The following is a 21,961-nucleotide window of genomic DNA, read 5'->3' as shown; positions in this document are numbered from 1 at the left end:
TCCCAGGCCAGAGCAGAGAGCTGGATCAGAACTGGAGCAGTTGGGACACAAACTGGCACCCACGTGGGATGCTGGCACTGCAGGTGGCCGATCTACCTAATACCCCATAGCACTGGTCCCGAGACTATCTTTTTTTTTTTTTTTTTTTTTTGACAGGCAGAGTGGACAGTGAGAGAGACAGAGACAGAGAGAAAGGTCTTCCTTTTGCCGTTGATTCACCCTCCAATGGCCACTGCAGCCGGCCTGCTGTGCCAATCCAAAGCCAGGGGCCAGGTGCCTCTCCTGGTCTCCCATGCCGGTGCAGGGCCCAAGGACCTGGGCCATCCTCCACTGCACTCCCGGGCCATAGCAGAGAGCTGGACTGGAAGAGGAGCAACTGGGACAGAATCTGGTGCCCCGACTGGGACTAGAACCCAGTGTGCAGGCGCTGCAGGTGGAGGATTAGCCTTGTGAGCTGCGGCGCCGGTGAGACTTTTAGTAGCAGATCACACACCACTCACAGAACACCCCAGGTGAGCGATCCCTATGTATGAGTTTTTTTTTTTTTTTTTTACAGGCAGAGTGGACAGTGAAAGAGAGAGACAGAGAGAAAGGTCTTCCTTTGCCGTTGGTTCACCCTCCAATGGCCGCCGCAGCTGGCATGCAGCGGCCAGTGCACCCGCTGATCCGATGGCAGGAGACAGGTGCTTATCCTGGTCTCCCATGGGGTGCAGGGCCCAAGGACTTGGGCCATTCTCCACTGCACTCCCTGGCCACAGCAGAGAGCTGGCCTGGAAGAGGACAACCAGGACAGAATCTGGCGCCCCGACCAGGACTAGAACCCGGTGTGCTGGCGCCGCCTAGTGATTAGCCTAGTGAGCCACAGCGCCGGCCTGATCCCTATGTATGAGTAAACACACTCCGGGCCATGACACAGTGTACCTACAAACCACATAGGGGGATGGGTCATCCACCACTTTCTATTGTTGAATAAAATCAGCTTGATCTCTTGCATGACTTGAGTCAGTAATAAAAGGTAGTTCTATTATAGGTGCAAATGCATTAGGACAAATAGAATTAATAACATAGGCTGCCGGTGCCACGGCTCACTAGGCTAATCCTCCACCTCGTGGTGCTGGCACACCGGGTTCTAGTCCTGGTCGGGGCGCCAGATTCTGTCCAGGTTGCCCCCCCTTCCAGGCCAGCTCTCTGCTGTGGCCCGGGAAGGCAGTGGAGGATGGCCCAAGTCCTTGGGCCCTGCACCCCATGGGAGACCAGGATAAGTACCTGGCTCCTGCCTTCAGATCAGCGGGTGCACTGGCCGCTGCGCGCCAGCCGCGGCGGCCATTGGAGGGTGAACCAACAGCAAAGGAAGACCTTTCTCTCTGTCTCTCTCTCTCACTGTCCACTTTGCCTGTTAAAAAAAAATAACATAGGCTGTCCATTACATTTGTTGAATCAGGAAGTCAGAGAAAAAAATAATAAACAATTCATGTGATAGCCCAGTGGAGGGAACGAGGAGCCCACACTGAGGTAAGTCACTTAATTATTGTCCCTGATTACGGATCTGTAAATTGAGGACAGCAATAGCTTTCGATCCATACAATGATTGTTTGATGATGACTGATAAAATAGGCAAAAGTATATTGATGATTTACATGCAGTACAACACTAGATATTGTTTAATGTGCAGGTCAAATATTTGACTTATTCACTTATTTCTTAATTCAGAAGACATAAACAGGGTCTAGACACCAAATCTGAGCAGAAGATGAAAAACATTTTTACAAGTAATCCCGTTACTCATTTTGTAGCATGAGAAAAATTCTGTCATTTGCCTCTCCAAGTGATTACACCTGAGAAAGGTCACTGAAATGCTACATATTAATTCTAAATACTTCTCTGCTATTTAATTTGCATTTCAAGCTCAGTGCCTACTTGTCAGATACCATCTGTAAACACTGATTAAGCCCCTGTGAGTACCACAGCGTGTTTTCACTCACAGAGCAAGGTATGAGACCTTGTCCTGTCGCCGGAGAGCATTCAATTTGACCATGACTGAGTGCTGATTTTAAGAGTAGAGGAGCTCTGAATCCAACTTAAATAATGGCATGGCTCCTCACAGGAAAACAGGATCTAAGTTTTAGGGAATAATGATTCTCATAGATTCTGGATTCTTTCTTTGACAGTAAAAAAAAAAAACATTGGAGAAAGAAAAGCTCCTTACAGAAGAATTCTATTTAATAAATACAGAAGGAATAAAGGAAAATAGAAAATCAGCCTTAGCCAAATCTAACTATTGTAAACAAAGGGTGCAAATGGATGTTAAATTGGTGGAATTTTGAGCAGAAACCAGAGATATTTGTATGGCTTTAAAAGGCAAAATGGGTGAAGAATAGATGGGGACATATAGTTTGTATTCAATCAGATTTATTAAAGAAATGAAATATTAAAATATATTCATTTATTCCATTCCCAAGACAACATTCTATCTCATTATACCCCAATAATGTGATCTTTTGAATCATGAAAAAAATGTCCTTTCTTAATTTTGAAGTTATAATATAAATGACATAGTTTTTTTTTTAATTTTTGGAATGTAGGTTCTAAAAGTATTAGTTGGTTTAAATTTTATGCTTTATTAATGAATCAATTCATTTTGGTTTTCTGATTTTTTAAAAAAAGCCAGGACAGGATACAATTGATAATGGATATAATCAATTAGCATTTAAAGTGATGAGTTTTCTGATAACCAAATAAAATGATTACATTGAATTACTAGAGCTTAAATAGAACTTGTTGATCAATATCAATGTCCAAGGCACTTTGTACTGTGAATTATACGAAGCTGAATAATTGATGATTTCTGCTTGGCTTGCAATCAAGTGGGGGACATAGATGTACACAGGATACCTGTATTATACAGTAGATCATAAGTGCTTCAAGTACTACAGAAACACACAAAGGGGAAGATTTTTTTTTAACTAAAGGAATCTGGCAAGGCTATAGGGAAAAGTAACATTTGATCCAGGAATGAAGACTGTGCATTTGACAGCCAGATTTGGGGAAGACAAAATTTACAGACAGAAGACAAATAATAACTAAAAATACAAGGCATAAATAGAACAGTAGAAAGGCAAGAGGCTCATCAGAGGTTGAGTGGGTGGTGAGTGTGTTGCAAAAGGGAGTAAGTAAGGCAAGTTAGGTTAAAAATAATAGAGTGCTACAGTGCCAGCCCTTGTTTCACGAATAACGTGCAGTAGCTAGGTCTGATAACAGGGAAGCTCTAAAATCAATCAAATGTGTGAGTTCTAGTGGTAACATGAGGCGGTAGTTTGGAAGAGTTCTCTAGAGTTGGTGGGAAAATCAGAGACACTGGAAAGAAAACCTCAAGTGCCCGGAGAAGCTAAGGAGGACCCGACTGGGGTGGTAGCCATGAAACAGGAGCAGGTGGGTGAGAGGAGCACCAGAAAGTGTGAACACGATTCAGCAAACATTTAACCTGATAATTAAAGAATAGAAAGCTAAAAACTTTTAACCTTATGGCTTAAATATGGATGACTTAATTAAAGGCAAAAAGTAGTAGCAGGAACAGTTTATTACCATTCTTTTCCTTGCTGTTGCAAACCTTCTAGTCATTTTATTAATATTATCCAAATATTTCGATGAGGAAAAATTATATCCTTTTCCTTTTTATTTGATCTAATTTCATCATTTCCATTTTACATGATCTAATAAGTATTGGAATCAATTCTTTCAGATGTCTTCTTTTCATCTCATCTTTTTCTAGCTGTCTGATTTTGAAGCAAAACATGATTATGCTTTACATGTGGGTAAAGAGATAATTCTTTCTTCCTGTTGGCCATGACACTTTTGCTTCTTTTAATCTTTGAGCAGTTCAACCGAACAGATACTGGTTAAGTATGTAATTGTCCAATCTTGTGACTCTCAGAAGATTGAGGCACTATCCAGCCCTTAGAATTTGGGGGTCCTTAGAACAGGTAGAACTTAAAGTCTAATTAAATATAGTATTGTATGAGGAATGTCGTTATAGTGAAAACAACAAAGGCTACCACCTAAATACTTTCTGCTTTCATTAATTCATTCCTTTAATGCATATTTTTAGAACTTCTTCTAGGTCTTGCCTAGGAATATGATTTAGATTAGTGAACAAATCTGACCCAGAATGGTCCCTTTTGGAACTTTTTGTGGTAGAGGAAGTTTACATTAAATATTTAAAAATTAAATAGACAAAGATAATTAAACTGTGTATACAATTAATGGAATCATGCCATATTGATAATAATCATAGTAATAACATATTTAGTTAGAGCTTAGTGTATTCTAAGTCAGGCACTGTGGTTCAACAACTGATCATTTGATGCTACATTATACTACAATTATAGAAAATATATTTTACATACTTACATAATGTCTAAGCAAATACTTGTCTAAACAGTTGACATTTAGGCTAGTAATAGATGGATAAGAAGGTAAAATGTGGTTTGGCCATAAGACACTGATTCGAATGCTCACATCCTACATTAATAATCTTGATTCAATACTTGGCTCCTTCTCTGGATTTCAGCTTCCTTTTAATGTGGATTCTGGGATACAGTGGTGACAGCCCAAGTAATTGGGTCCCTATCACCCACAAGGGAGACCTGGATTAAATTCCGAGCTCCTGGCTCCAGCCAAGCCCCAGTAATTGCCACTACCTGGGGAGTGAGCCAGCCAATAGATGGGAGTCCTCTTTCTCTGTTTTCTCTCACTCTCTGTTTCTCTGCCTTAAACAAGTGGTTTGAAAGGTCAAAATCTAATATCATATGCTCAGGGGCAGAGCACTTTGGGCAGATGAAACAGCATGTGTAAAGCTTCCAGGTAGTCAGGAAGAACTCTGCAATTTTCTAGGAATAAAAAATAGGTTAGCTGGAGTTGATGATAGTGAAATTTGGGTGAAAAGGGTTTAGAAGAGATTGGAGAAATAAAGAGAAATCAGATCATGCCATCTTGTAATGCACAGAAATAACTTTGGTTTTTGCAAAAAAAAAAGGAAATAAGAAAGCAACAGATTTATATTTCAGGAATAGTAATATGGTACTACTTACAGTTAAAAATATCAATCTGTATCTTATATGGAAAATGAGTTGGAAGACACAAAAGAGAAAGTTTAAAGGTCAGCAATTTACAAAATATGGATTTAAATTCAGATAATTGTGACTACAAAATCAAGATGCAACTAGCGTTAGCATATTGTGCCACCCCACACTGTGGTAGATTTGCAACTTGGCAGTGACATTGTTCTACAAGTGATTCATTAACTGTATCCTTCCTTGTCGTCTTCTTGACTCTGTGACTCACACTTGACCCCTACTTCCTCTTTTGTTAGGTCATAGGATGGGAACATCGTCAAAGGTTTTCATAAGAAAAGTAGAAATGATCATCATTAATGACATTTTTAGTTCTTTATTCCCTTTACCCTTGAATATAAGGGCATCTCCACTACATTAGCATGTAATAGTGATTTTAAGGGGCATAATTTAAAGTATCTTTTTACTGTACACATTTAAGTACCTGGTGTGTATATGTGGATGTTTGACCACAAAGCAAATGCATGGGTCTCACCCTCAGAGATTCTGATTCAATATATCTGAGTTGGGGTGTTTGAAATAAGCAAATCAGGTAATTCTGAGGCAGATGGTCCAATGGCTACATGTTACATGACACTAGCTAGCAGCGGAAAACTTAGATTCTATCCCAAGCATGGCATGATGACTTGGACATATCTATTCTATTAAAATTACCAGCAATAGAAACCATCAATTGCAAGTAACCTCAGAATTTAATAGCCTATATATTTTGGTAGACTTCTTTCCCCAGTGCAATATAATACAATACACAGATAATCAATTTTGTCTCTTTCTCCAGGCAAAAGACAAAAGAATTTATATAAACAATTTCCTGACTGGTCAGTCGCAAGGTGGGCTAAATATATCATGCAGATGAATGGTAGAAGGATTTCTGCAGCTGGGTAGAAGCAGAACATTGCCTTCCCAATACTGATGCAGGGCTACATATAAGCCCCAAATCATCATTGCCCAATAACTCTTTTAGAAGTGGTTTTATAATATAGAAAAACACTTACAAAGGCATAAATAATACATGAAAGTGAATTAAATTTCTTTACTATAGGTCTTGCACAAAATAACTGCAAGCCTATATAAGTGGTTATCTAAAAGACAATAATAGTAGCCAATAAGATGATTCACAATTATAAATCATATTAAAAATCAGCACCCTAATTATATTTTGGAATCATATTCTGGATAACACTCTTCAGTATAGTAATCACCCAGCTGGCTTGTTATAGCAGTGCCTTTTGTAAGGGTGGCTCATATCATTAGTGATTTTCCTGCCATTTCAAGTCCTTCTCTTGGTTAATAACATGCATAATCAGGCCCTAGGCCATCTAATACTTCTAAGACATATTGACTTTTTATCTTTTACATTAATTAGTCGGCCTCTTGGATTCCTTGAAAAATTAGTCTGCATCTTGCATTCTCTGTAAGAACATGGGTAGTGTCTGCTCAATACCAGTTCTGCATTTGTGTCAGCTCCAGTTGGCCTTTTGAGAAAGCCACAGCTCCCTCGGATCTTAATAGTCTCAGATACAAATATACAATAACTGAAAGACAACTCCATAGAATATGGAATCAGACTTTATTAACCAAGTTTGGATATAGTTTTAAGGATTATTTATTTCATAAAATACATATTCCATGAGGCACTTCACACTATTCTAGGTTTGAGGTTATAGCAAGAAACAAAGGAAAATATTCCTGCTCCTGGATCTTACACTCAGGAGTGATACAAACAATATGCAGAAAATCAAGGGTAATGTGAGGGATAGATAAATGCAATTAAGAGAAGTGAGAGGAGGAAGTGTGATGAAAGCAGTCAAGGATGACCTCTTTAAAGGTGACAACAGGTGCACAGGCACAGGAATGAATTAGATGGTGTAATTATCCAGGGAGAAAGAACTCTAGACAGAGCAGATTGACAATGAAAAGGACCTGGATGAGAACATCACTGGCACATTTGGGGAGCACAGATGAGGATTAAAAAGGAGAAATTCATGAAGTTAAACTCATCTAATCTGCAGTCTATGTAATTTGTTATAGCAGTCCAAACAGATAGTAAGGATAGTTAACCTTTCTTTCTTTCTTTTTTTTTTTTTTTTTTTTTTTTTTTTTGACAGGCAGAGTGGACAGTGAGAGAGAGAGACAGAGAGAAAGGTCTTCCTTTGCCGTTGGTTCACCCTCCAATGGCCGCCGTGGCCCACGCGCTGCGGCCAGCGCACTGTGCTGATCTGAAGGCAGGAGCCAGGTGCTTCTCCTGGTCTCCCATGGGGCGCAGGACCCAAGGACTTGGGCCATCCTCCACTGCACTTCTGGGCCACAGCAGAGAGCTGGCCTGGAAGAGGGGCAACCGGGACAGAATCCAGCACCCCAACCAGGACTAGAACCCAGTGTGCCGGCCCCACAGGCGGAGGATTAGCCTATTGAGCCAAGGCGCCGGCCAGTTAACCTTTTAAAGACTCCTTTTCAACTATTTGAAAGGCAGAGTAATAGACAGAGAGAGGGAGAGACAGAAAGAGAGCTCTTCCACTCGTTGGTTCATTCCACAAATGGCTGCAACAACTGAGGCTGAATCTGGGGGCTCAGAGCTCCAACCACCATGTCTTCCACATGGATAGCAGAGGCCCACATAAAGGGGCCATAGTCTGCTGCTTTTCCATGTACGTTAGCAGGGAGATGGATTGGAAGCAGAGCAGTCAGGACTCTGATATGGGATGCCAGCATTGTAGGTGGTAGTTTAACCCACTGCACCACAGTGCTGTCCTCAGGTAGCTATTAAAGAACAAAAGTTTATCATAGTTACAGAGACTGGGAAGTCCAAGGTGGACACACCTGCAGATTCAGTGTCTGGTGAGGAAATGTTCCTCATACACAGCATCTTCTAGCGCCATCTTCACATGGTGAAAGGAACAAACTAGCTCCCTTAGGCCTCTTTTGTAAGTAGTCTCATCCCAGTCATGAGGGTTCTCCCCTCGTGGTCTAATCACCTCCCAAAGGCCCCATTCCTGACACCACCACCTAGGGGCTTGCACTGTCAACACACAAATTGTGAGGGGACATCTTTGGATGATAGTAACACACACACCTTTCAGAATGACTCAAATAAAAGTAACACCACCATTGTAAACATGAAGAGAGGAGCTGGCAATGTGGCATACTGGGTAAAGCCACCGCCAGCAACACCAGCATCCAATATGGACTCCGGTCCTGCTCCATTTCCAATCCAGCTCCCTGCTAATGGCCTGGGAAAAGCAACAGAAGATGGCCCAAGTGCTTGGGCCCCTGCCAGCCATATGGATGACCTGTATGAAGCTCCTGGTTCCTGGCTTTTGCCTGGCTAGGCTCAGCTATTATAGCCATATGAGGAGTGAATAAGCAGATGGAAGATCTCTCTCTTTATGTCTCTCCCTCTCTCTGTGTAATTCTGACTTTTAAATAAATAAATCTTTGGAAGAGAAAATGGATCATTCATATATGCTGGTGAGAATGTAAAATTATACAGCTACTCCAGAAAACATTTTAGCAATTCATTCTTTTTTTTTTGATTTATTTATTTATTTGAAAGTCAGAGATAGAGATCTTCCATCTACTGGCTCACTCCCCAGATGGTCGCAACGGACAGCATTGGGCCAGGCCAAAGCCAGGAGCCAGGATCATCCTCCTTGTCTCCTACGTGGGTAGCAGAGACCCAAGAATTTGGGCTATCCCCTGCTGCTTTTCCCATCCAGGCCATTAGCAAGCAGCTGGATCAAAAGTGGAGCAACCAAGACATGAACCAGTGCCCATAAGGGATGCCAGTGTCACAGCCTTACCCTCCACACCACAATGCTGGCCGCAGAAATTTCTTAAAAACATTCAGCTATTTTTAAAATGTTTAGATATGTAATTGTTCTAATGTCCAATTACCCAGAGAATTGCTGTCTCATGTAAATCCAAATAAGCAATACTTGGATATTTATAGCAGCTATATTCCTATTAGCCCCAAACTGGAAACAATCAAGGTGTTTGTAGATGATTAAACAAACTGTAGTTCATCCACACCATGGGGATACTATTTAGCAATGAAAAGGAATGCACTATTGATACAAGCAACAGCTTGAGTAGATATAAAGATACTTAAACTGAATCAAAAACCCCAAACCTAAACACACTGTGTGGCTCTATGTACGTAATATTCTTGAAATGACACAATTAGAGAAATAGAGAGCAGCTCAGTGGTGGACAGGGGTTTAAGAGGGGATGAGAGCATAGGGAGATGAGTTTGGCTATAGAAGGGGAGCACAAGGGATCCTTGTAGTGACAGAAAAATTCTGTGTCTCAACTACATGAATGCAAGCAGCCTTCTTCTGATGATGTACTATAGTTCTGCAAGATGCCACCATTGGGAAACTAAATAAAAGGTTAACGATATTTTTTAAGATTTATTTATTTATTCTAAAGGCAGAGTTACAGAGAAACACAGAGAGAAAGGTCTTCCAACTGTTGGTTCACTCCCCAAATGTCTTCAAGGACCGGAGCTAAGCCAATCCGAAGCCAGGAGCCAGGAGCTTCTTCTGGGTCTCTCACATGGATGCAGGGGCTCAAGGACTTGGGCCATCTTCTACTGCTTTCCCAGGCCATAGCAGAGAGCAAGATTGGAAGTGGAACATCCAGGACTTGAACTGGCACCATATATGGGATGCCAGCACTACAGGTGGCAGCATTACTCACTATGCCACAGTGCCAGCCCCTAATTTTGTTTTGTTTTTTGCAACTGTATGTGAATTTGCATGTATCTAAGAATGACAAAATTTAATTAAAAGGAACTCACGTTCAAGAAGGATATATATATATATGTGTATATATATATATATATATAAACATGTCTAGAAAAGAGAAGCAATGTCATTGTATGCATGGGAATAACTCATTTAGGGATGAGGAAAGTTGACCCTATTTTGTACAGTAGATGGGTAGGACTGAACATTCAAATGTAGGGGAGGGTGTTCCAAGAAGAGAAAATAGTTCAAAACACAAGGTATGTGACATTTTAGAAGCCATATTCAGTTTTACTGGAGCTCCACATAGGACATTAATAAATAAGACTGGAAAAACAGGATAGAGAGAGAATAGGAGAGTTTTAAACGTTGTACTAATGAACTCATATTTTAGTGAGTATATGGAGAACCATACACTAAGCATCAGAATGTCAGGAATTGTTGGGGGAGGTAAAGATACGAAAGGCTAGAAACTCAGTTAAGAAAAGACCAGGGGCTGATGTTCTGGGGCAGTGCGTTAAGCAGCTGCTTGCAAGGCCAGCATCCCTTATTGGAGGGCTGGTTCAAGCCCTGGCTACTCACCTTCTGGTCTGGCTTTGAGCTCCTGCCACCATGTCATTCTGCTTTTTCAAATATATAAATGAATCTTTAGAAGAAAAAGAAAAAGAAGATCATAATCATTTATGAGTTTAGTAGGGCATACAGTGGCAAGTTCACATACAAACTGGAGCAGTGATGGCAATGAAGAGATGGTTCAGAACATAGTTGTTTTGTTTTGTTTTGTTTAGTCACCTGTGCCTAACTCAGCACATGACACTCAGTAGGTGCCTAATAAATATTTGTTATTCACAAACATGAGGAAATGGACGATTAAAATAATAATACAGCTTATGATATACACGAATATTTAATCATTATAACATTACCAAGTAGAGAGTATCTTGATGTTCATATGGATTTAAAGCTGGAATTCTGAGAAATTTACAGAGAATAACCCAGGCTGTAATTTATTTGAAAAAAATGTTTTTTATACTCTCCTGTTCTTACTGTTTTCCTATCCTTTCCTGTCTTGTCCTGTCCTTTGTCTCATTAGTACAAACTCACAAGAAGTTCCCAAGTAATTTAAATGTTGGCTTTTTTCTTCATTGGTAAAATAGCTAAGTACTTGTTGCTATGGTCTGAATGTGTGTGTGTGTCTCAAAATGCATACACGGAAACCTAAGCCCAAATGCAGTAATATTATTAGGTCATAAGGGTAGAGCCCTCATGAGTGAGAGGAGCTCCCTTATAGAAGAGACCCAAGGGCTCTTGTTTGTCTCTCTGTCATCTGTGGACACAGCTAGAAGATGCCATCAATGACAAAGAGAGCTGACAACTCTCCTGGAACCTTGATCTTCGACTTTTCAGCCTCCAAACCTGAGACAAATACATTTCAGGGCTTAGGGACCATCTAATTGGTGATATTTTTTGTGATAACAACCTAAACAGCATAAGACACTTGTTTCTGCCTTTTGCTTTCAGTTGTTCCAAAACCTCTGGTCTGTGCTGAGCTTCTGTTTGTGACACTCACAGTCCATGACATACCTCCTTTATGAAGCCACCTGCCTAGGAAGTAGGAATTTTACCTTTTCCAGAATCTTCCCATCTGCTGTTTGGAAATTTACTCAGAACAGTATATCTCAGCTATATCTCAGAACAGATATCTCAGAACAGGCCAAGGGCCCCTGCTGACATCTATGACATATGACTTATTTTTTTCTCCAAAACGTTGTCTTTCACATTCGTGGCATATGTTGGATATCTGTCAAGTTAATTCTCACAAGTTTTAGCCTTTTCTAAGTTTAACATCCACTTTTTTTTTTTTTTAAGATTTATTTATTTACTTGAGAGGCATAGTTAGAACAGAGAGAGGCAGAGACAGAGAGAGAGAGGTCTTCCATCTACTGGATCACTCCCCAGATGGCAGCAATGGCAGGAGCTGAGCTGATCTGAAGCCAGGAGCCAGGAGCTTCTTCTGGGTCTCCCATGGGTGCAGGGGCCCAAGAACTTGGGTCATCTTCTGCTGCTTTCCCAGACCATTAGCAGGAAGCTGGATCAGAAGTGGGGCAGCTGGGCCTCAAACCATAACCCACATGGGATGCTAGCCCTCCAGGCGGATGCTTAACCTATTATACCACAGCGCGGGCCCTAACATCCATTTTTAAGCTACCATTTGTCGATGACCTCTGGTCAAAGACCACCATAAACATACTAGCAGTGTTTTATGTTCATTGTTAATTGTTGTTAATTAATAATTCATATTAATTAACTCCACGGTGAGGGAAACCATGGAGTGTCTCATTAAAGGTAATAGAAAATGTTTACAAGATCTGGGTAGATGATTGAGTATGTTGATCAATCTTACCTAGGAAGAGGGAAAACTGGATCTATAATTGGGTAATTGGTAAAGCAGCAGTTGCCACTCCTTATACAATAGGTAGCGTGGGAAACTCTAGAGGACATACAAGTTAGCTTCTTCACTAAATTAACAAAAGAACGACAAGCAAAAAGGAGCAAGAAAAAGCAAGAGGCACTCACAATGGCCAGGGTAGGGGAATGTGGCCATTTTGTGGCATGGACAAAGTTTATAATTTGTCTATATTCAGACAAGCGTAGGAGTGTTTTGTTTTAAATCTTGATCTATCACAACCATGGGGTGGCCCTGTCAGGTTTAATGTTCTAGGAAACTGTCTATATTTAGCAGGAGAACACCAACCTTTGACCGTGAATGCCCAGATAGATAGGAACTGCACCCAAACCTAACTGATCCAAGCAGGCCAGCTCCTGGGTGTCAGAGGATCTCCCTCATGCCAAACAGAGATTGATTTCTTCTGTTATTTTCTTTATCACTTAATACTACCTTGAATCATGGCATTTACTGAAATGCAACATCCTTAGTTATTGGACTTCGTGTGTGCCTTGCCTTCTAAAAGATGCAACAAGTACCTGTAGAATAGTGACCAAGGTTTAGCCCTCATTGTCTCCTTTGGAGTTTAAGATCTTGTTGATTCATTCATGTCATAGAGGCTTATTATTAAATTTTTAAATGAATGAATAATTTGAGCACAAATAAAGCTCATTTCAGAGTTTTTCAGCTCTACAGAATTGGAAAAAAAGAAATCAATTCTTGTTTAAATAAAATAAAATTATGTTTTCCTTTCATATGCCAAATCAAAGAATTGAGCTGAAAGTAAAGTTGATTGAGTTGATGTAAATATTTGAGTGAAGCAAAGGCTTTCTGGTGCACTTGAGACATCAGTAATATAAAACTTCAGCAGAATATGAGGTATTATTCAATAAAAAATGGAAATTGCTTTTTCTTTTGAAACTTTATGGAATATTTTATTTGCCAAAAGAAAGTTTATTCATCATTTGCATATTATCTTCTAACACATGACTAAATCTCCAGTCTTCTCTCTTCCTAATTGATAAAGTGTTCACTACTTTAATAAGTTTTTTGAATTTCAATTTTGATTAATTCATAGGCATATAAATATTTATGCTCCATTTTGAACCACAGGCTATTATTCACTTTCTTTTGAGTTAGCCACAGTCCTAAAAGTTGCTAATCACTGAAATAAATATCACGAATAGAGCACTTAAAATGGAGGAAAAGATATTAACAGTTTTAGAGTCTATGGGTTAAAAATATCTCTGTAAAAAATTTATACTCTGAAGGCAATAGCAAAAGGAAATCTATAAATCTTGGATCCATGTCTCTATCTGCCCATCTGCCTATTTTATTTATCTATGGAGAAAGTGGAAAGATTTTGGGTGAGGGCAAGACTAAAATCCATAGGTCAAGATGCAAGATGGAAATTGAAGAGAAGGTTGATATTACAGGTTTAATCCAAAGATCAGAAACTCAGGAAGTCTGGAAACAGGATTTTTCTTCAGCAAATATCAATATTTGCTTTTTTTAGAAAAATTTTATGCCTGTTTACAAACACATAGTTTACCAAAGTATTGAAAACTCTCCCTAGAAATTTCAGGAAAATCTTTAAACTTAGGAGACAAAACATTTAAGAATAAAATCAGCAATATTTTAAATACACAACAGAGAAACCCGCCAGTTTCACCAGTTCATTGAATTTATTATTTTCTTCTTCAGAGTTCTGGAATGGGGGGGGGGTTATCTCATTGTTCTTTGTGAGAAACCTGTATTTATAAACATTTGTTGAGAGTCTTATAATTATAAATGCTTTCAGAGAAGAACCAGAACTGTAGAATAACAAGGCGGAAAATCATCCAATTGAAATTTGGAAAATAATTTAGTAACAGAAAAGGAACCATAATTATTTCTGATGTACAGAGCATTTCAAAAAGCACAGCAGTGTTTTACAAACTAGCACATCATCTCAGCCGGTGATGGATAAGAGCAATTTTAAAGGTACTCTCAAGGCCCCAGACCCCTGCTTTCTTGAACAATTGCAACTTACAATATCCCAAAAGGAACATCAGATGTCTATTAATGCTGTATAATCTCTAGAATATTTACACCAGTAGCATTCCTATATAAATGTAACTTAAAGTTTATAACCTTGCACCTTGGCAATACTTTCCACATAAAATGAGCCCAATTAGCTATAAACTGTACAGATGTGTGCTATATTCTTTGAGGATTTCCAGGAACACAGCTGGAAATCAAAGTCAAAGACTTAATTTAGAACTTTGATTGTGAGAAAACCTGTGAAAAATATCGAATTTTTAAAACCATCTGGTCAAAATAGAAAGCCTGATCATTATGGAATAATAACATTTACTCAATCAAAGTGACTTAACCAGCTACAGACCAGGTTTACTTACATTTATACAATAATCAAATATATATACTTTAAAAAGATATTCAAAATCTCAAACTCTTTAAAGATTCAGTTTTCTAAACATTCAAAACCAAAAACGATAGCCAAGAGTAATTGAGATTATCTTAACAAAACATAAAATTCCTTTCCCTCATTTAATTACCAAAAAGTAAAGAAAACTCTCCTGTACGGTGTTTGTCTAATAGGATGCTCATCCAGATAACTTGGAAGATGAACCTTATGGAAAAGTACCCAAACTTAATTAGACATTGAAAGTGTGTATGTCCAAAATTACAAGTATGCATCATTGTAAAAACAACAAGAAAACTTTGAAGGGCAGAATACCACTTAGGGACAAAAGCAGAAGAAATTGTCTGATTACTTGGAATCATTTAAATACATCAAGAAAAGTCAGGTGTAAAGAATCAGGTTATCCTATCATTCTATGCTCCTAAGATAAACATTTTTTAATATCAGGCCATAACAGTCAGAACCAAGGAGGAGAAAATAGCTTACAAACAATGCCTAGAATTTTGAGGGAAGGTGTCAATTAAATGGAAACTAAAAGAAGCTGTAGTTCACAAGAAGGTTGAAAATGTTAAGAAATTGATTTTAAAATAAAAGATCAAAACTTCTTGCAAATATTTACTATTAATATCTGTATATTTTTTAAAAAGCCTTATTGCTTTAACAGACAGGACCAAAGCCTGGTTTTATCTGTTTGAAAGTCATAGGTGCAGAAAGAGGGAAAGAAGAAGGCATGTAATACCCTGGTTTACATCCAACAGCCAGGGCTGGGCCAGGCCAAAGCTAGGATCCTGGAAACGCCATCCAGGTCTCCGACATGGGTGGCAGGGGCACCAGCATTTGCACCATCTTCTGCTTCTGCTGCTTTCGCAGCTGTTTAACCAAGGAGCTGGAACATGACTCAAAAGCAGAGTAGCTGTAACCTGAATAGACACTCATGGGAGAAGCCAGCATGGCAAGCAGCAACTTTTAAACTGCTGCATCACAATGCCAGCTCCACCTTCTAAATTCTTATTCCATACGTTGATTTAGAGCTATTTCTTAAACTCAGTAACTTTTTTTTTAAATATTTATTTATTTATTTGAAAGTCAGGGCCGGCGCTGTGGCGCACTAGGTTAATCCTCTGCCTGCGGTAACAGCATCCCATATGGGCTCTGGTTCTAGTTCCAGTTGCTTCTCTTCCAATCCAGCTCTCTGCTGTGGCCTGGGAAGGCAGTGCAGGATGGCCCAAGTGCTTGGGCCCTGCACCCGCATGGGAGACCAGGAGGAAGCACCTGGCTCCTGGCTTCGGATCAGTGCAGCTCCGGCTGTGCAGCTAATTGGGGAGTGAACCAACGGAAGGAAGACCTTTCTCTCTGTCTCTCCCTCTCACTGTCTGTAACTCTTCCTATCAAATAAATAAACAAAATCTTAAAAAAAAAAAAAAGGGTTACACAGAGAGAGGAGAGGCAGAGAGAGAGAGAGAGAGAGAGGTCTTCCATCCAATGGTTCACTCCCCAGTTGGCCGCAACAGCTGAAGCTGCACTGATCCAGAGCCAGGAGCCAGGCGCTTCTTTCGGGTCTCCCACATGGGTGCAGGGGCCCAGGGACTTGGGCCATCGTCTGCCTTCCCAGGTCATAGCAGAGAGCTGGATAGGAAGTGGAGCAGCCGGGACTAGAACTGCACCCATATGGGATGCCAGGGCTTCAGGCCAGGGCGTTAACCCGCTGCATCACTGAGCCATCCCCAAACCCAGTAACTTAATATCAAGTGAAAACATAGCAAGAGTGCATTGAGATTTAATGCTATAACAAGTACTCAAACAATATATTTCACTTTGTGTTTCTATGGGGGTGCAAACTGTTGAAATCTTTACTTAATGCATACTAAACTGATCCTCTGTAAAAAAAAAAAAAAAAAAAAAAAGAAATTATCAATTCCCAACTTGACTCTCACTGGGATTAAACATGACAATAGGTCTGATCTGACTTCATCATCATTTAAAAAAAATCATCTATTATTTTTCACTTTATGTTTCTGTGTGGGAGCAAACTGTTGAAATCCTTACTTAATGTATACTAAGCTGATCTTCTGTATATTAAGATAATCGAAAATGAATCTTGATGTGAATGGAAGGGGAGAGGGAGTGGGAAAGGGGAGGGTTGTGGGTGGGAGGGACGTTATGGGGGGGAAGCCATTGTAATCCATAAGTCGTACTTTGGAAATTTATATTCATTAAATAAAAGTTAAAAAAAAAACAGAAAACATAGCAAGCAATTTTGAACCAACTTACCGTTTAACAATTAAATTACCTAAGACACTAAAATATTAGATAAACACAGTAATTATCTTAAGTTACGATCTTGCCGAGAACAACTCTAGAAGCTAAATTAGACTTTATAGGAACCCTTGAACATCGCATCACACTTTTACCCAAATTATTTGCTTTTAGGTCAATATTATGCACTTATGATTGCAAATATCTAACACAAATAAGTATGACTTCTGTTCGACCAGCAAACTGAAGCATGAACATGTCAAAGACTCTGAAAGCATCTTTATTTCTTTTTACCAACAAATTTAAAACAACCTGTCAGAGAATTATATAAGTCGCATGAACCAAAAATGTATTTTGGATTAACTTAACAGTTTTAATTTATATGAGTGCTCTTTTATAAGTTAATTAAAGCAGAGTTCTTAACAAATTCTTCCACATGGACACAACATGCAGCATGTACACACATATAACACATATATTAATATACATCACAAGACTGTGAGTCAAAGCCAGGAGCCAGGAGCTTCTTCCAAGTCTCCCACTGGGGGCAGGGGCCTAAGCACCTTTGCCATCTTCCACTGCTTTCCCAGGCCACAGCAGAGAGCTAGATCAGAAGAGCAGCAGGGACAGGAACCAGCACCCATGTGGGATGCTGGTGCCACAGGCAGAGGGTTAGCCTCCTACACCGCGTAACAGCTTTTCAAAATATGTAACTGCTTTAAGAAATTACCATCAATTGATTAGAGTTGCTTCTTGCTCTTAGTAACCTGAATTAACTATGCTTTTTCTCAATTGGATCCTAAAGGAAAAAAAGAACTTTACTTGAGCATTTAGTTTAGAAAATAATTCTAGTCCCAGTAAAGAAGTAGGACATTTTCACATGTAAAGAAAATTGTATCTTTATTTCAGACTCAGTTGGCACACGAACAGAGAAATAGTTCTGTTGCATTATGCTTTTGATTTTTTGTTCCTCACTGTCATTTGCATCAGGGGTATCCGGGGTAATTCACTACCAGTTTTAAGAGAGCAGAGTCATCCCTGGGCCTCTGCGCTACCACCCAGTTGAGGTTGTGCTGTGGCTCCCGCATCTTCTAGATTAGGAGGGACTTTTTTTTTTTTTTTTTTTTTTTTTTAACAGGCAGAGTGGACAGTGAGAGAGAGAGACAGAGAGAAAGGTCTTCCTTTGCCGTTGGTTCACCCTCCAATGGCCGCCGCGGCCAGTGCTGCGGCCAGCGCACCGCGCTGATCCGATGGCAGGAGCCAGGAGCCAGGTGCTTTTCCTGGTCTCCCATGGGGTGCAGGGCCCAAGCACCTGGGCCATCCTCCACTGCACTCCCTGGCCACAGCAGAGAGCTGGCCTGGAAGAGGGGCAACCGGGACAGAATCCGGCGCCCCGACCGGGACTAGAACCCGGTGTGCCGGCGCCGCTAGGCGGAGGATTAGCCTAGTGAGCCACGGCGCCGTCTAGGAGGGACTTCTAACGTGTCAATTGCCGCAGACACAGCAGTTAAGTTTTAAGGTACTTACCAAATCTCTGACAAACCTCTCCAACTGCAGAACAGCATAACAGGGATCCATTGAACAGCAACCTTTCTTGAAAATTTGACAGACACATAGGTCATGCAGTATTAAATAGAACAGTCTTTCCTTCTTAGTCAGAGCTCTTAATTGTAAGCTGCCCAGACAGCCAAGATGAAAGCTTTTGGATTGGAGCTCCTGGACAGAACTAAAATTGAACCGCTCTTATTTCACCAAAGAGAAAGACATTCTCATACAAATGAGCACTCTCCAAAACCAAACCCAAATTCTCGTAGTGGAGGAACTGAGGCAAAATCTTAGAATCTTCTCTCCCACCAACCGGTACCTGCCAAACAAATGACGTAAGCTATGTCCACCTGGCACGAACTCCAAACGGCAGAGATAAAGGATTCCCGGTTGGACTTAGCCAGTCTTAGAGCCGGTCAGCTCCTCAAAAGAACCGTTTCATATCCACACAGCGTTTATAGGCAGCGGACCCCGCAGCAAGGAGAGAAGGGAGAATCCCCGTGGAGCAAGTGCTCCGGGCAGCTGCTGGGCTGTCCCTAACCCTGGATTCCCGGTTGCAGGGTCAGCTCACCATAAGCAGCTCTGGGATGGGATGCAAGTGACCATTGCCCTTCTCTACTAATGTGAGAGGATTGGGCCACCTGAAAAACACATCCCAAGTCCCCTTTGTGGTTACCAATTTTCCTACTGGACAAATAATCAAGCTCTTGCTGCTAGCTGCTTCGATAGCCAATTCACCAGAGAAAAGTGTTGGTAAGAGGAACGAGTTTATTTCAAGAAGCTGGCATTTGGGGAAAGAGAGCTCTCTTGATCCAAGATACTCTCTTTAGTATTTGCTTGTAAGTTTTTCAACTGATTGAGGGGGGGCCTACCCACATTATGGAGGACAATTTGCTTAACGCAATTCATTGTAAATTGTCATTGACACATCCATACATAGGACTTTCATAATAACAGCTTTTTTCCTGAGGTAATAAAGCCTTCCTAATTCTATATTATGGAAGGGGAGTTTTCCATTCCCAACCCATTAGAACATCAAACCATTATTATTGCCTCCTATTTTTTCCCATTTTATTTGAAAGGCGGGGCAGAGAGGGAAGGAAGGAAAAAAGAAAAAGAGAGAGAGGAAGAAAGAGAGCAAGATTGTCTATCCTCTGGTTCATTCCTCCAAATGTCTGCAAATGCCAGGGCTGGGCCAGACTGAAGCCAGGAGCCTGGAACTCAGTCTGGGTCTCCCATGTGTGTGGCAGGGATACAAGGACTCCAACTGTCATCTAGAGCTTCTCGGGGCACGTTAGCGGAAAGCAGGATTGGAGGTGGAGCAGCCAGGACTCCAGCCAATCCAATATGAGTCGTGGGTATTCCAGGAAGCAACTTAACCATTGAGCTACATGCCTAACCCTACTGTTGTTTCTTCATCTCTCTAGCCCTGACTCCTTTAATTTACCAGCCTCACAAATACAATTTTAAAATGAGAGAGCTTCGACAATCATGCACCTTTCCTTCTCAACTGTTGCCTACTTGAATTCAACATTCTATTTTCCAATATTTGCAGCCAGGCCTTGAATCTTGTCATATCCAATGCCCCTCATGCCAGTGATTCAATGTGCCCACCTGGTTTGAATCTTGTATTGGCCGTTTAGTATCTCAGCCAGGCATTTAATTCTTCCATTGAATATGAATCCTGTATTGACCACTTAGTAGCTCAATGGCTTTCTGAGACTCAATTTTCATTCTCACCTTGCCAGATTTTTTAATGATGTGTTCTATATACAAAACTGTGCACAATGTCTGGCACCTATTTGCTGTTTGAAAAGTGCTAACCTCTTACTATCTACTTATGATGCTCTAAATCTGTTTGTGCGATTCAATCTGCCTCTAGCCCCATATTATCTTTCCTTGATGAAATTGAAAAATATAATTTTTTACAATTGTTAGGATCATGATAATGGAGGGTGACAGAAGTTAAACATTTTTTTCACTCCCTTGTGAAAGCTACCAACCTAGTCCTGATCGATAATTACAGGCTCTGAAACGGTTGGCAATCAAACTCTACCACTTGGAGGTATAGCAGCAGGCTGCTGTGTGTGGGTGAGGGTCAACTTGAAAGAAAAATGAAATAATGAGGAATCCAAAAATGAACTATGAAAAAGTGTTGAGCGAAAGTGGAATGAAGCTTTCTTCAGGGCAATTTCTTATACTTTTCAAGTTTTATTCACTAGAAATGTAATATTTGGAGGGAGAGTGTATTTCATGCACTATTCTCCCAAGTACAACCTGAAATGAAGAATAATCACAATTTTTCAGGGAGACAGGATATTCTGTGAAATGGTACAGTTTATAGTCCATGACATTTTCCATCATGTGATTAGGGTATTAAGTGGTATTAAGTCACTTAACTCATTAACAGTTTTCACAACCATAGCATCCACAAATAGCTTTAATTACTAACAAGGTATATGGGAGATCATTCAGTGTTAAAGTAATGCATACTTTGGTGTATATGAATATCCATGCAGAGCTTCATATTATAGGTATTGAAAAATCTAATAACATTCAAATTTTATAATACTGTACACAATTTTAGGGATATTGATATTAGTAATGACGATGATAAAAAGCCACTGCTATCTTGTCTGGGCACTTATGAAACTTTTTACCTCTGTCTCTCCAAGCACATGCCACCTATCTGTAGTTAATATATTTATGTGCCTGTCTCTTTCACTACATCATGAGTTCCTTGATGGCAGACCCTTTGTCATTCATCTTATCTTGGTGCCTGGCATCGACCTGACACATAGTGGATATTCACCATACATTTGATAGATTAAATTTTGTTTAATGGAGAAGGAAAGAAATCCATCATATCATGCTGTTAGTGTTTACCAGGCCCAAAGCACCATACTAAATTTTATTTTCAGCTAAAGCAATTTGGACATAGGCCCTATCCTCATGTTCTTGGGGTAGAATATTTAGAGAGTTTGAGTGTTTACTGCCACATGACACAGAGCTGCCAATTCTTTGTGGCCTGTGTGTTTAAGGGTTATTTCCCAATAGGCATGTTCCTGGAGGCTCACCCATGATTTTGAGCCTAGGACAGCTGACTGTAACCTAGTCATCAGCCAGCTATGGTATCCAGATTGCATCTAAAATACATATCAGCTTGTGTACAGTCTCCTGAGAATCTGTTTCTAGTCATTCTTTTATGGACCAAATGTCCACTATGCTAAAGAATTTAGTTACTCAAATTTGATGCTCCAGAAGAAAAAAAAGAGAGGTTGTTAATTTGTGTACCATTGCCACACTTTAATTGCTTAACAGTGAAAAAGTGAAGTTAAAAACTATACTGTGCCTGAAAATATTTATAAAATCATGTCCCTTAAATATTAAAAAAGGGTGTTAGATAGTACAGAAA

At 40.1% G+C, this 21,961-nt stretch overlaps 1 long non-coding RNA gene across 3 annotated transcripts in view; it reads left to right on the top strand.

Annotated features, from left to right (window-relative positions):
* The first annotated feature begins 18,878 nt into the window (after positions 1 to 18,878).
* The window catches only part of LOC103351196 (uncharacterized), a 63,657-nt gene continuing 60,574 nt past the window's right edge, over positions 18,879 to 21,961 (top strand). Inside the window, exon 1 of one of the 3 annotated variants that reach the window (XR_007910219.2) lies at positions 18,879 to 19,299. This is a non-coding gene — a long non-coding RNA (uncharacterized lncRNA). The remainder of the gene's footprint in view (positions 19,300 to 21,961) is intronic. The other 2 variants (XR_001795124.3, XR_007910221.2) reach the window with 2 other exon arrangements.

Source organism: Oryctolagus cuniculus, chromosome 12 (genome assembly GCF_964237555.1).
Source record: "Oryctolagus cuniculus chromosome 12, mOryCun1.1, whole genome shotgun sequence".
Lineage (NCBI taxonomy): Eukaryota > Metazoa > Chordata > Mammalia > Lagomorpha > Leporidae > Oryctolagus > Oryctolagus cuniculus.
Note: the sequence above shows the minus strand (reverse complement) of the source record. Positions and strands in the feature narration are given on the sequence as shown.